The sequence below is a fragment of the Corvus kubaryi genome, unplaced genomic scaffold (assembly GCF_017639235.1).
Source record: "Corvus kubaryi isolate FWS band 111438036 unplaced genomic scaffold, C.kubaryi_AGA036_p1.0 split3-73, whole genome shotgun sequence".
NCBI classification, from domain to species: domain Eukaryota; kingdom Metazoa; phylum Chordata; class Aves; order Passeriformes; family Corvidae; genus Corvus; species Corvus kubaryi.
The window spans coordinates 44,990,149-45,003,039 of record NW_024582091.1 but is presented as its reverse complement, the minus strand read 5'-3'; the positions used below and the strand labels follow the sequence as shown (position 1 = coordinate 45,003,039).

Sequence of the window (12,891 nt, the reverse complement as noted above, 5' to 3'; positions counted from 1 at the left end):
ACTCACGAGTGCTGCGTCCAGTTCTGGGCACCCCAGTACCAGAGAGATGTGGAGTTCCTGGAGTAGCTCCAGCAAAGGGTGACAAAGTTGATCAAGGAACTGGACCATCTCCTACAAGGAAAGCCTCAGGGAGCTGGGCCTGTTCAGCCTCTAGAAGAGACAACTGAAACATGATCAGTGTCTATAGGTATCTGAAGGGAAGATCCCAAGGGGATGGAGCCAAGCTCTTCTCAGTGGAGCAACAGGACAAGAGGCAACAGGCAGAAACTGACAGAAGTTTCACCTGAACATAAGGAACACCTTTCCTGTGCAGATGACTGCACAACAAAACAGATTATCCAGAGAGGTTGTGGAGTTTCCCTCACTAGAGATATTAAAAAAACATCTGGGTGCAATCCTGAGTAACACGCTCTAGGGCTTCCTGCTTGAGCTAGGAGGCTAGACTAGATGATCTCCAATGGTCCCTTCCAACCTTAACCATTCTGTGATTCTAATGAGTCAGAGAAGAGGGTAACAGAAATGTAGATGCAGAGAAGTCTTTCTACAGTTTATGGTGTAATACAGAAGAAGATGAGTCACAGTGCAATTAACCCAGATGCCAATAAAATTTAGTTCACATTTGGTTTGCATCACCACATTGAAGACAGTAAAAGCAGGTTGCTAAGGGCACAAGGAAACTGTTCATATGACCAGAAAAGCAGGCAGTAGGAGCTAACAGAGGTCTCTGGATGCAGTAATATTCAAACACTCATTTTGGAAGCAAAAAACAAAAAACCAACCAAACAACCAACTAAACTTGTTAGTCATTGAAGAGAGGGGGAGAACCATCTCCGCTGACCTGCTAGCCACACTTTTTTTTTTTATGAAGCCCAGGATATGGTTGCCTTTCTGGGTTGAAACACACATTGCTGTCTCATGTCCAGTTTTTCATCCACCAGTATCCCCAAGTCCTTCTCCCTGTGGAGAAGGCTGCTCTTAATCTACTAATCTCCCAGTCTGTACAGATTGGGGAATGCCATGATGCAGGTGGAGGCCAGGACCATGTACTTGGCCTTGCTGAACGTCCCGAGATTCACATGGGCCCACCACTCTAGCCTGATGTCTTTCTGGATGATGTCCATTCCCACTTGCAAATCAATGGCACTTGCTCAGCATGGTGTCATCCGCAAACTTTCTGAGGGCATACTCAAACCCACTGCATGTCACTGGTGATATTGACCCCTACAGATGACATTATGGACCCCTGAGGGACAGCACTTGTTTCTGATCTCCATTTGGACATTTGAGCAGTTGACTGCAAATTTTTGGATGCAGCTGTCTAGGCAATTCCTCATTCATCTAACAGTCCATTCATCAAACCCCTATCATCTCTCCAATTTAGTGACAAATGATGCTGTGGGAGACACTGTCAAAGGCCCTACAGGAAGAAGGCCTTTTTACATAATTATAATTAACTGTATAATTATAATCAGAACAACACACACATATAACACCAAAACTGAGAATGTTATAGCCATATATCCTCAATGAATTTGTTGCCTTATGTCCAGAAGTTAAAAAGGGTTTGGATCTACTGAAAAAGCAGAAAGATACACCATTTTATACAGTGCAACAAAGGTATTGAGAGCATACAGCCTTCTTTCTTTGCTTCCATCCCCTCACTTCACATGCATGAAAATAAGCTGAATGACTTCCTGCTTTCAGTCGTTCATTTCAACATGTCATGGTATGTTCCAGCCCCACGCAATGCACCCTGTTGTGATGGTGGAAATAATTCAGATCTGCTTTCTCAGGAGAATGATTTTTCCATTTCACTGGCCATCAGAGCACCATGTTTTGCTGTCTGTTTAAAAAGTCAGCAGAAGAGTATTAAATTATTTCTTCAACTAAGCTACTCATTCCTGGTTTGTAAAAGTATATACAAAGTATATACAAAGCAATATACAAAGCCTCTGTACTTAGTAAAGTCTAGTATATGCTCTCTGAGGGAAAGAAGTCAGCTCACAGGCCGTATTTCCCCACATGCAAGGTGACTCAAGTTTGCTAAGAAAAGGTTGCAGCACCCACCCCACCAAGCCCATCACCACAGAAGCACACCCACCAGGAAAGCCAAAAACCTGCTTCTCCAGCATCCTATGCTCACCTGAATCACATGCAGACATCTGGTGACAGCTGCCACCCAGACAGCCTCAGCTATCCCATCAGGGCACAAAGCAAGCCCTGATAGTCAGTTGATGTCCCAATGGAGCAGAGACTGCACAGGCACTGCATCCTGCTCTGCTCACACTGCCTCCTCACACTCATGCATTTTCCTCACACCTGAACACACATTTCCATGCAGGATCTGCTATGTGAACCATACGGTCTGCAGTCAGAAACATCACTGCTCTGTCCTCCAGTGCAGCTGGATACTGGACTGCTTTCTTGGGACGCAGTTCAATAGCAACCCACTGTCCTTCAGGAAGTCTTCTACTTTCCTTATCCAGAGAGAACAGCTACAGATCCCAGCTTTTGACAGTCACATGACTAATGAAGCTTATTAAGCATGTAAGGGTGTAGGAAAATAATTTATTTAAATGGCAGCCCCAAGAGATAGTCCCATACATTTACCTCCCCAGAGAAGACAAAGAAAAGCTCTGGGGCAATGCTGACAAAGCAGCTATGCATGCCCTCCTGTGCCAGGCATGAGCCAGCCCAGAGCCAGGCCAGGCTGCTGCCATCACCCTCTCTTTGTGATAAAACCCACGTAGAGCCTCATCACCTTACAGGTAGGGCCCACCACAGAGCCTTCTGGGGCAGGCTGCTGGGGCAGTGCAAGGGCAATCTGGGAACTGCAATATATGGCCTCTAAGGCTGGGCCTGTGCTTCTAGTCCAGGGGCCAGGAGCACACTTGAACCCTGGCTCTGACGCAGCAGCCTGACTCCCAGGAGGGCACCTGTTCCATGCAGACTGCACTGGGGTGAAGCAGGCAGCCCTGAGACCAGCTGTGTGCTGGGGCAGTCGGGTGTGCTGCTGCAAGAACCTGGGCTCTGGGGGAGGACAGAAACTAAGGCATGGGGCTCTGTAGATTGCTTCCATTGCCATCCCTACCCACATCCATACTGCTCACTCCTAATACCCCAAAAATATTCTGGCCTTGTGAAAAATAAAGCCTGTACCCACAGATACACACAATCTGCAGTACGCAAAAAGCACATATATTTATCTCTCTAGAGTCTTCTCTGGCATACAGTATGCTAAAGCAATCTAAATTTCTCTTCTTCAGAACTGACATTTTACTTTCTAAATACTTAGACTACACAAGTACAAAGTAGTTCAGTCCTGTAAGGAGAAGCAGTCCATCACTGAGCAAAATGGATCAAGAAATTTAAGTATTTGTCTAATAAGAAAGGGTGACAGTGACAAACCACACCAAGCCTTTCACAAGGGCAAGTGGCTAGTCACGGTTGTGTTGGTAAGCACTTAAAGAGCAGCTTACATTGTGCTAAGCACTGTACAAATACGAGGCAGATAATGGGTCCTTTCTCAAAGACAAAAGAGAGTCCAGTTTACACAACAGAGATAGTATAAACGACAGGCAGGGACACACTTCATACCAAAGAAGCTGTGCCGGTTCAGGGTGTAAAGCATTCCCATCCCCCTCACCGAACACTTCCATCGGTTAACAGAAGGTAGTTTTTCTCAGCTTTGCTTATGTTTGCCACAAGAGCAGTAAAAACAAAGAAACAAAAAAAAAAAAAAACCTGACAGAAATCTCTTTCCCTCTGCCCGTTCAAAAGGGCTTTGCCAGCAGAGCTGTACACAGTTACTGTAACAGACACAAGGGGGGTTTGACAGAACAGACAAAAGAACATAATTAATAGACTTAACTTAGAAAGAGGCAGTGTTGGTTCCCCAGTGCTTTAAATTAGCACTGATAGCAAGAAAGGGGTTGATTCACTTAACAGGGCTGCTGTAAGGGAAAGAGGAAGAAGAAAAAGGAAAGGGAGGCAGAGCAAGGGAAAGGAAAGTAAAAAAAAATAAGAGCTAGGGATTGTACATAAGCTGTGGGCTAGGCTTGCTTGTGTCCTCATGAACTTTGCATGGTGACATTTGTTATGCACCACTAGGCGTACACACACAAGGATCAGAACCAGATCCAATCCATCATGTTACATTTATTCCAACAAATATTTTGGTGCCAGCCTTTGTGTGAACACATGTAAGGGAGGGAAGAGACAAAGAGCTTGTGCTAGTTATCCACAGCAGAAGCCACTTTTTCTGTTGATTTACCTCATGAGGAAGCAGCAGTTTATTAATGATCTTTGAGCTGGAGACCAGATGCTACCATATGTACACAAGACCAGGCACCTCAGGCATCAGTTTTGCACGTTCCAGCAAGACACTGGCACTCTTTGGGACTGAGATACCACACGCAGTGATTTCCTCACAGCAGCAGCCTTCATATGCCCCTTTGGACATCTTTCAAGTCCCTCTACCTGGATCAGGTTTAAGAGGGTGACTCACACTTCCTTGTGTGCATCTAGAATTACTCACAAAGAAGGGTCATCCAGGCCAGCCAACATGACTGTGCAGAAATCATTCCTTCTCTTTGCCAGAAAACATTCCCAGGAAGTGGACGACTTAAAAAAATCTGATCTGGATTTTGTTTATAAGTCATCTAGTGCTGCTGACAGTAGAAAGCCCAGCCATCAACACCTACACAGTTTGTTCTACTAAAGCCACCACAGCTACAAAACAGTGATCACTCTTGAGTATATTCTACAGTAGAACATTCTTAATTGTCCCTTTATTACCAATGGAGAACTGAATCAAAATGAGCCAAGTTAGAGAGAAAAAGGGAGTCACAAATTCTCAGTAGGACAAAACCTCCTTTTTTTAAACACCAGCTATTATGTATCATATTATCATGAATATTTATGTTCTTTATTCTTGAACATGAAATTATATGCAAAGGCAATCATTAAAGAAGTTGAAATGTTTATCTAGTTGTTTAACTAGAAACATGAAATTTTCTCATATTAATTACTGTGCTTTAAATCAATAAGTATTGAAGGTACATTATTAAATCTAATTTTTCCAATTAATGAATGCCAAAGAGATTGGAAAATAAGAGATAAGCCACCTCTATTTCACATCCTTCTTGGAGATACTGATTCAGACCTCGTAGTCACAACATTAAAACCAGGATGAAAGGTCCTCTCAGTTTCACAGGTAATACACACTGGCTGTCACCAGGAAAGTAACACATTTCATGAAACCATACAAATGACCTTCACCAGCCACTAAGGGAATGCAGCAGACAAGCTCCAGCTGCTCAGAGCAGTGCTGCGAAAAGCCCTGGTTGCCATTTACATCAACTGCCACTTCAGGAACACCAAAGCAACCTCAAAAGACATAGGAAGCAGTACATACTGACTTTCCATCAGATTCTTCTGATCTTCAAATGTCACTTTTATGAAGTTAAGAGTTATTTTAGCTAATTATTTTTAACCAACATATGACAATTTTAAACATCTAATAAGATGCTCAATAAATAAGTCAAAGTAGTAGTAGAACTGCAAAGACCCCTTTCCTTTGAGAATGGGTAAATATTGGACAGGCTGGGCTCTTAAATGAGAGCTTGAACCATTCATAGTGTTCAAGTACATTCCCAGGAAACTCATGGTAACTAGTTTAAACTCAACACAGGAGCAAGAACTACATTTTATCATGACCAATATCAAGTAAGAAGCATGTCAAGTGCTGCTACATCATAAGGCCAGTACATGGGAACTCAATGTGGGAAACAAATCAGAAAGCAAAAAGGTCATTGCATAAAGTAAACAACCATGTCAACAAATAAACTTGCCAGTTTCTAATTTAGGACCACAGACATGGTTTACAGCAGTATTTTTGTTAAAATGTGATACTTTTTTCCATTCTACTTCCACTCACATTCAGGAGTTACGGGATTTATCATTTATGTATTTATCATACATAAATACTAGCTATACTGTGACAGATATATTTTCCTTGAGTATGCTCTACTCCATGCTGAATATTTCCAAGGAGTTGTGGCATCTCAACACGACACTAGTACCAAAGCTATGAATTCAAATACCAAGTAAAACAAATAAATAAAAAGTTACAATCATAAGAGGAAGACACCTTATAGACAAAATTATATATAACTAGTGGTGGTCAAAAATAAAACAGTTACAAGCAACTAAATAGCTATTTAAAACCCCAGACTAACAGGGGGTGGCAGGGGGAAGTAAGACTCATCACAGATATGCTGGAAATTTTGATTCTACTAGATGACAGACATGAGTTTAAGGAGCAGTAAAGCTGAAAAGCTAAAGATAGTTCAATTCACAGAACACCTAAAATATTTGACTGACAACATGACCAAAGGAAGGAAAATCTAACAGTGCAAATAGCATAGCAAGGCATCAGTAACTCTGCAGATCTTTCTCTCTCCAGTGTATTTATTAATGCATTTACATAAGCTTACATTATAATAACACATTTAATGTAACAATACTAACCTCAGCATGCAATTAAGCTTCATTATGTTATATTACCAGCAGGAGCAGCTGGGACCATGCTTACCACTGCCAGTTATTTCTCTTGTAAGACTGAAAGGTTATCCTTTTATTTATAGTTTTTCAAGCCAGATAACTTCAAATTGTAACTTGGATCCTTAAAAAAAATTGCTGCTAACCAGGCTGACTATTCTCATTAGCTAACAGATAAAGGAACAGACTGGCTTTGGTGCCTCTACTAGGTCCAGCTCTAGTGCCTGAGAAGGTCAGACAAACACTCCAACAACTGATATGGTAACCTAGCTCATGGATCAGAGTCATACTCTGTCCCAAACCCAGATCATTAACCAAAGTCAGCAATAATTAAGTCCATATTGCTATACCAAGCTTTCAAGTCCAGCAAGGGAGATGCTGCCCACACCTTGTTCTTAGGGTAGAAGACAGCAGCAGTTGAGAGGAGGCAGAAAAATGGCAAATTTTTTGCTGTGGCTATAGCTGGGAGAGATCACAAATGCTATGTATTACTGCTTTTACGCTAAAAAGTAGTCATCCTTACCATAACTCATTAGCAAAGAAAAAATTATTTTTGTGCTTCTTGGCTAATATATATCCTAGGCCTAGAAAAGGCCTATTTGGTCTCCTCATAAAAAGAGACTAAGTAGACTAAAAATTGACTTTTTCAAGGCCGGCTCATGCAAACACTATTTCTTTTCCACCCAGATTATTACTCTTTTTCCACCAAGGCTGTGGCTTTTTAAGCTTTGGCCATCTTTGAGTGATGTTACATTTTACAGTTTAATTCAGCATTGAAAAATATCAGAAGCAATTAGACTGTATTTTACCAGCCATCAAGTATTTCCTTGCTTGTGCCACAAAAACTGAACTAGAAAAAGGACTAGACACTACCTTAGCTGATGTCACCTTGGACAGACAAAATTGCCTAATCAATCTTTTTGGTCTCTTTTCTTTCATGATTAATACACTGAACTCCATAATTCTCCTTTTCCCCCAAAAAAACACTTCTGAAATGTCTTTGACCTCAGGTATCTTGGGTCATGAGAAATTAATTATCGTGAATAGGTATGATTTTGTCTTTAAAAAGACTTATTGCAGTTCCTAAGGGTCAGCAGTAGAGCTGCAAAACGTCTTCAGAAGTACAGGACCTGACATTTACTATTATGACAAAACAACCCTTGGAGGAAAGCAGAAAATTAAAGAGCAAAATTGGAGGAAAACATCTATTCAGCACACCACACAAAAAGCTAAAAGACTTTGTAGGTAACAAATGAATTAATGCCTGGTCTAATGAAGGATGAACTGTGTTTCAAGATGCATATAAAGCCGTAACATTCCAAAGCACTCCAAGTACAACTCATCAGTTCTCCTACTGGCCTGTCGTCTCTCATCTTTCTTTGGTGTCCTTCCATGGGAGGGGACACATCAGAGCCCAGGAGAGGAAATGCACAGGAGCCCCACACTGAGCACTTGCCTTCTCAAAGGCTATCTTAGAGCTCAGCCCTGGAGGATGCATTCTGCTCCCAAGCTACACCTCCACCTCTTCTTTACTCCAACCCTAAAGTGAAACATATTTTTGGAAGACCACAGAGTAGGAAAAAAAGAGCTTAAGATGCTGTAAAAGTGTGCGATGTCTGGCTTTATCCACACTGGCAGGTCCTGGCCTGGCTCCAAGCCCTGTCAATGTTGGCCAATGCAGATGTCAGGGCACTAGCACAGGACCTGGAGAATCAGAATCACAAACACATGCAGCAAGAACACTGCAAATGCACAAGTAAGACTGTATAAGGCTTCTGTACATTAAAAAAAAGAAATTGAGGGCTTGGATTGGAAAGCGATGGGAACACGTGATGGAAAGGAAACAGAGGCCCAGCGCTCAGGCATGCAAGGGCTTTGAATGCAGTTCCTGACACCTTGGAACAATGCCCCAGCTGGCTCCATTCAAAAGCCTTACATATCCAAGACTTATAACTGAGGGGCAGGGAAACCTAATGTCATTTTCACGGAATACAGCAAATCTCTGGGCTTTTATGCTCTTTTTGCAGAGCACAACCTTCCTAGCAGTAACACTTTTTTTGCCATCCCTGTGGGAAAACTTCCCAAATGTAATGAAAAAACAAGTCTTTTTACCAAAGACAGAGCCTCAGTTTGCCCATGCTGGATCTGTGAACTTCCTCTAGTGAGTGACAGCACTAAGTTCCAACAGGCTGTGACAGACCTGACTCCATGGGCCTAAATTAAGTTAGGGCATCATGTTTCTTGTGCTGACTCTGTATTCCACCTGCCAAGATCAGGAATAGCAGAAGAGGAGAGGAACCAATCTAAAAGCAAACTTGGAAAAGTACCACCTTGGAAAATGAGAAAACTAAATCCAGCAAAGACTGAATCCTGCAAGAAGGTAAAGAGAGGGCAAGGTTATGACCACTGAGACAAAGGGAGATGCAAAAATAGGACTGACCACACACGCATCAAATCCCATAAAGGCTGTAGAGGGGAAGTGAAGGGCAGACAGAGCAGGTCTGGAGCTTTGAAAAGAAAAACTGAGTCTTGATGGGAATATATAGTATAGTGACAAAAGCAAAAGTGAATATGAAATAGGCAGGGCAATCAAAATTCCAGATTTGCCAGACAGGCAAGGCTTCTGACATGAGAAGGTGTAATAGTAAGTAAGGGGAAAAAAAAAAAAAAAACAAAAAACAAAAACCAAACCAGAAACAGGGTCAGAGAGTAGGAGTAAAGAAAGAAAATAGGGCAGAAGAAAATTGTACTTGCAGGGTTCTAAAGTGGGACACAAGACTCCTGAATTCCTTAACATGCCTATCAAGTTTCTAGAAACCTTCTAGAGTTACAAGTGTGAGTATCCAACTACTTTGTTCTGTAATTATAAGCAGAAGCATCAGAGATGCTGCAAGATGGAATGAAAAATCCCAGGCCTGCTGATACAACATGTAAGTAGATAAAGAATGAAACTATTCAGATATTTGGATAAACTAGGGTTGATTTCAAAATCTTTGTTCACTCTCTACCTATGTGAAACAATATATGGGTACCGGAGCACTACATTATCCTGCAGACTTGAATTCAAACTCCACTGTTAGCCAGAATTTCCCCTGTGACTCATCAGAATCATTTAAAACACAATTTTACATGCAATTACTAACTGTGTGCCAGATTAAGAGACTTCCTTAGATGATTAAACCCAGTCCTTGCTGACACAGGCATAATCATCTTCAAGACCCTTTTCTATGCTGATCAAGCTCCATCTGAAAACCAACCAGATATTTTGGATGGTTTGACAGTTTGCAGAAGAATGAACCCTCTGAATTCTGTCATAAGACTCAAGAGTTCTGTTTTATAACAAGAAATGTCAAAGAAATGTCAAATTCTCTGGGATAATTTAGCTAAAGTCTCAGATTGGGCACTCAAAATTAGTAGCCAGGTCTGATGTTTACTTTTCTTTATTTGCAGTTGCTAAAAACCACTGTGACAAGATAGCACTTTTGCACTGCAGAAAGGAGTTCTGAAAATAATATATAGGTATGAACTGGTAACTATTAATGAAGATTAATATAGAAAGGGATAAAGGGATAGAAAACAATGCTACATAGTGTGAAGAACATATATTAGTTATCCATACAACTAGAAGCTTTAATTGGTAAGGCTATACCACAGGGAAACAGCTAAATCTGACTCCTGAAATTAGACTGGACAGAGCAATGGAAAAAATACAGAAAGTAAAAACATTACATGACTTTATAAACATATGCTGAAATGCTCTGCCTCAATATTTATTTGAGTGCAAACTTTCCTATTGGTTAAAGCTTGGTAACAGACTATTTATCTAACAACTTTTATTGCCTTTAATTTTAACAAAATATCCTTCCTACACAGCCATCACAGGCTTGTGAGTTGCAGTGCGTACAGCTCTCCTAAGGTATTTCTACAGTGAGCACTGAGTCTTGGCTGAGTACATTTACTGACCTTAAGATTCAATCCACTTAGAATGTTTGTGCCTTGAGTTCAAACAACACACACAAATAGAATGCATTGTTCTAGCACAGTTTAAACTAAGAGCACAAAACCAAATTACTGTACTGGAAACTACACCAAGAGCTCTGATCTCACTGATCAGGGTACCGAAGCAGGCACCTCACAGCATAACTGAGATCCTTGAAGTGTTTTACTTACCTACCTATTCTCTGATGAGAGAAGGGAAAGACACTGCTCTCTTTGTAGATCCTTTGTAAAACCCTACTGAATTGTCTTAAATCAAACTTGGCATTATGCAATTGCAATTTTAGGATTTTTGTACGCTAAGCTAATTTATAAAGGCTCAACGGATTGCTTTTTATTTGCTTAAATGAAGGGCAAGTACAATATAACTAACATGGAGGGACAAGTAAAATTTTTTGAGTGAAATTTGCAATTCCACACAAAAATTTTGTTTCCTGCAGTGTAAGTCAGATTACTTTTAACTAACCTCTAAAAGCTCTCTATCCTATTAAGCAGCTAAATCAATCTAGTTCACATAAAAGGAATTTTAAACAACCCAAATGACTTTGTACATACAAAAACTTTGACACAGCAGGACTGAAATCAGTCCCTTAAAAATATAAAGGTACAGTTCAAACTAGACTTTCTTACACGAGGTGCTTTCTACTTAACACCATCAATTTCCTTGCAATTTGAACATGCCAGTCTTCATAAATCCGTGTCTTGTCATGCCAAAATAGTCATGCTCAAATTTGAATTGGACATGGAGCAGTCGAGAGTCTGTCCTTTCATAAGAGTCTCTTTAATCATTAACAAGGTTTTCATAGCTTCAGGTGTTTAATGAGCCATGAAGTTACAGAGTTATGAAGCTGCAGTTACTTCAAATCCTATGAGTATCTGACCATATCCTGTGCCAGGGAAATCGAGGAGCTTAGCAGGATCTGTCTGATTACACAGTATAGAAGGAAAGATGCTTTGTAAGATATACCCATGGGTGTCCTAGCAGAATGACTGAAAACAATTTTACCTTCCTCAATACAATGTCCACAGCACTCACAAACAAGTCACCTGGCACATTCTCAGTATGACTGTCATTCATTCTCGGTATCACTGTCATTTCAGTGTTCATGCCATCTTTATGCCAGCTACAGGACTATGAACAGTCCTTTCCTTCTCACCACATTTTCTTTCCTTACGTGATCCTGCCCTGCCTAATGCTCCTCCTGCAGGACCACCACTCCTCTGGGCAGCAGTCAAAAGCTGAGCGTAGAGCAACCAGTTACCCACACACACTCTTCCTCTAAAGAGCAAACTAGCCAAGAATGTATTGGATGAAGAGTGCAGGATATCAGCTTTCAACCAAAACAAACCTAAGCCAAAATGATTCAACCAAGGCCACAAGCCTTGCATTGCCCAGTGTCCTGTTGCACGGGAAGGAAAGGAAGGTAAAAATTCCTTACATTGCTGATCAAGAACTCCAGAAGGGCAGAGCTCCAGAAGCAGCCATTCACTACTAAAGCACTTTAGCAGCTTTATTTGAGGAGAAAAAAAAACCCCAAAAAAAAACAAAAACAAAAACAAAACAAAAAAAAGAAAAAAACAACCCCAAACCAAACCACACATCCCTTCCTTCTATATTTATATCTGCTTTTAGGATTTCACATTCATGCCCCTTTTCAATAAGGGCACACAAAATAGTAGTTACCCCATTTGTAGCACCACACTAGCTAGAAAAAACATGAGATTTCCCTGATAATATCCCCAGGTTCTTTCACAAATTCAAACCATGAAGTAGGAAAACTTTCCACAGACACTATGCTTCTGGGCAAAGTGTCATTTTTCCCTATCAGAACAACAGTGTAAAAAGCAGGCTTTAAATAGCATTCCAAAGCAAACTTCACTTCCTTTCTCATCCCAAACCATTAAAGATCCACAGTAAGTTTCAAGCCAGTAAAGAGAATTAAAATGAGAAATGTACAGCATGAGAGCCAAGGAAAATTCAAAATGAGCAAGTAATTATATAAAATTTCAGTCAAGACTCTTGTAGTAACACCAGGTGGCTTCAACTAGAGGTTTGCAGAGTGAGCAAAGCCAACTCAGTAACAGAATAAACACAGTAATGAAGGTTCAAAATCTGCTGCAATGCACTCTGAAAACTGCATGTAGAAATCAACTAAACCAAACCAAAACTAAACAAAACCAAACAGACATGCTCATGCAAAAAACTGTTCTAATATATTAACAAATAGACTTACATTTTTTTCTTAAAATATAGTATCAAATGTTTATGTGCATGAGGAAATTGAGGGAGCAAACACTACAGTATTTTATCTGTTTTCACTCCATACTGGCATC

At 40.7% G+C, this 12,891-nt stretch overlaps 1 protein-coding gene across 5 annotated transcripts in view; it reads right to left on the bottom strand.

Annotated features, from left to right (window-relative positions):
- Positions 1-12,891, bottom strand: part of UTRN (utrophin) — a 357,859-nt gene that overhangs the window by 287,525 nt on the left and 57,443 nt on the right. The gene's annotated exons all lie outside the window — the stretch shown is intronic.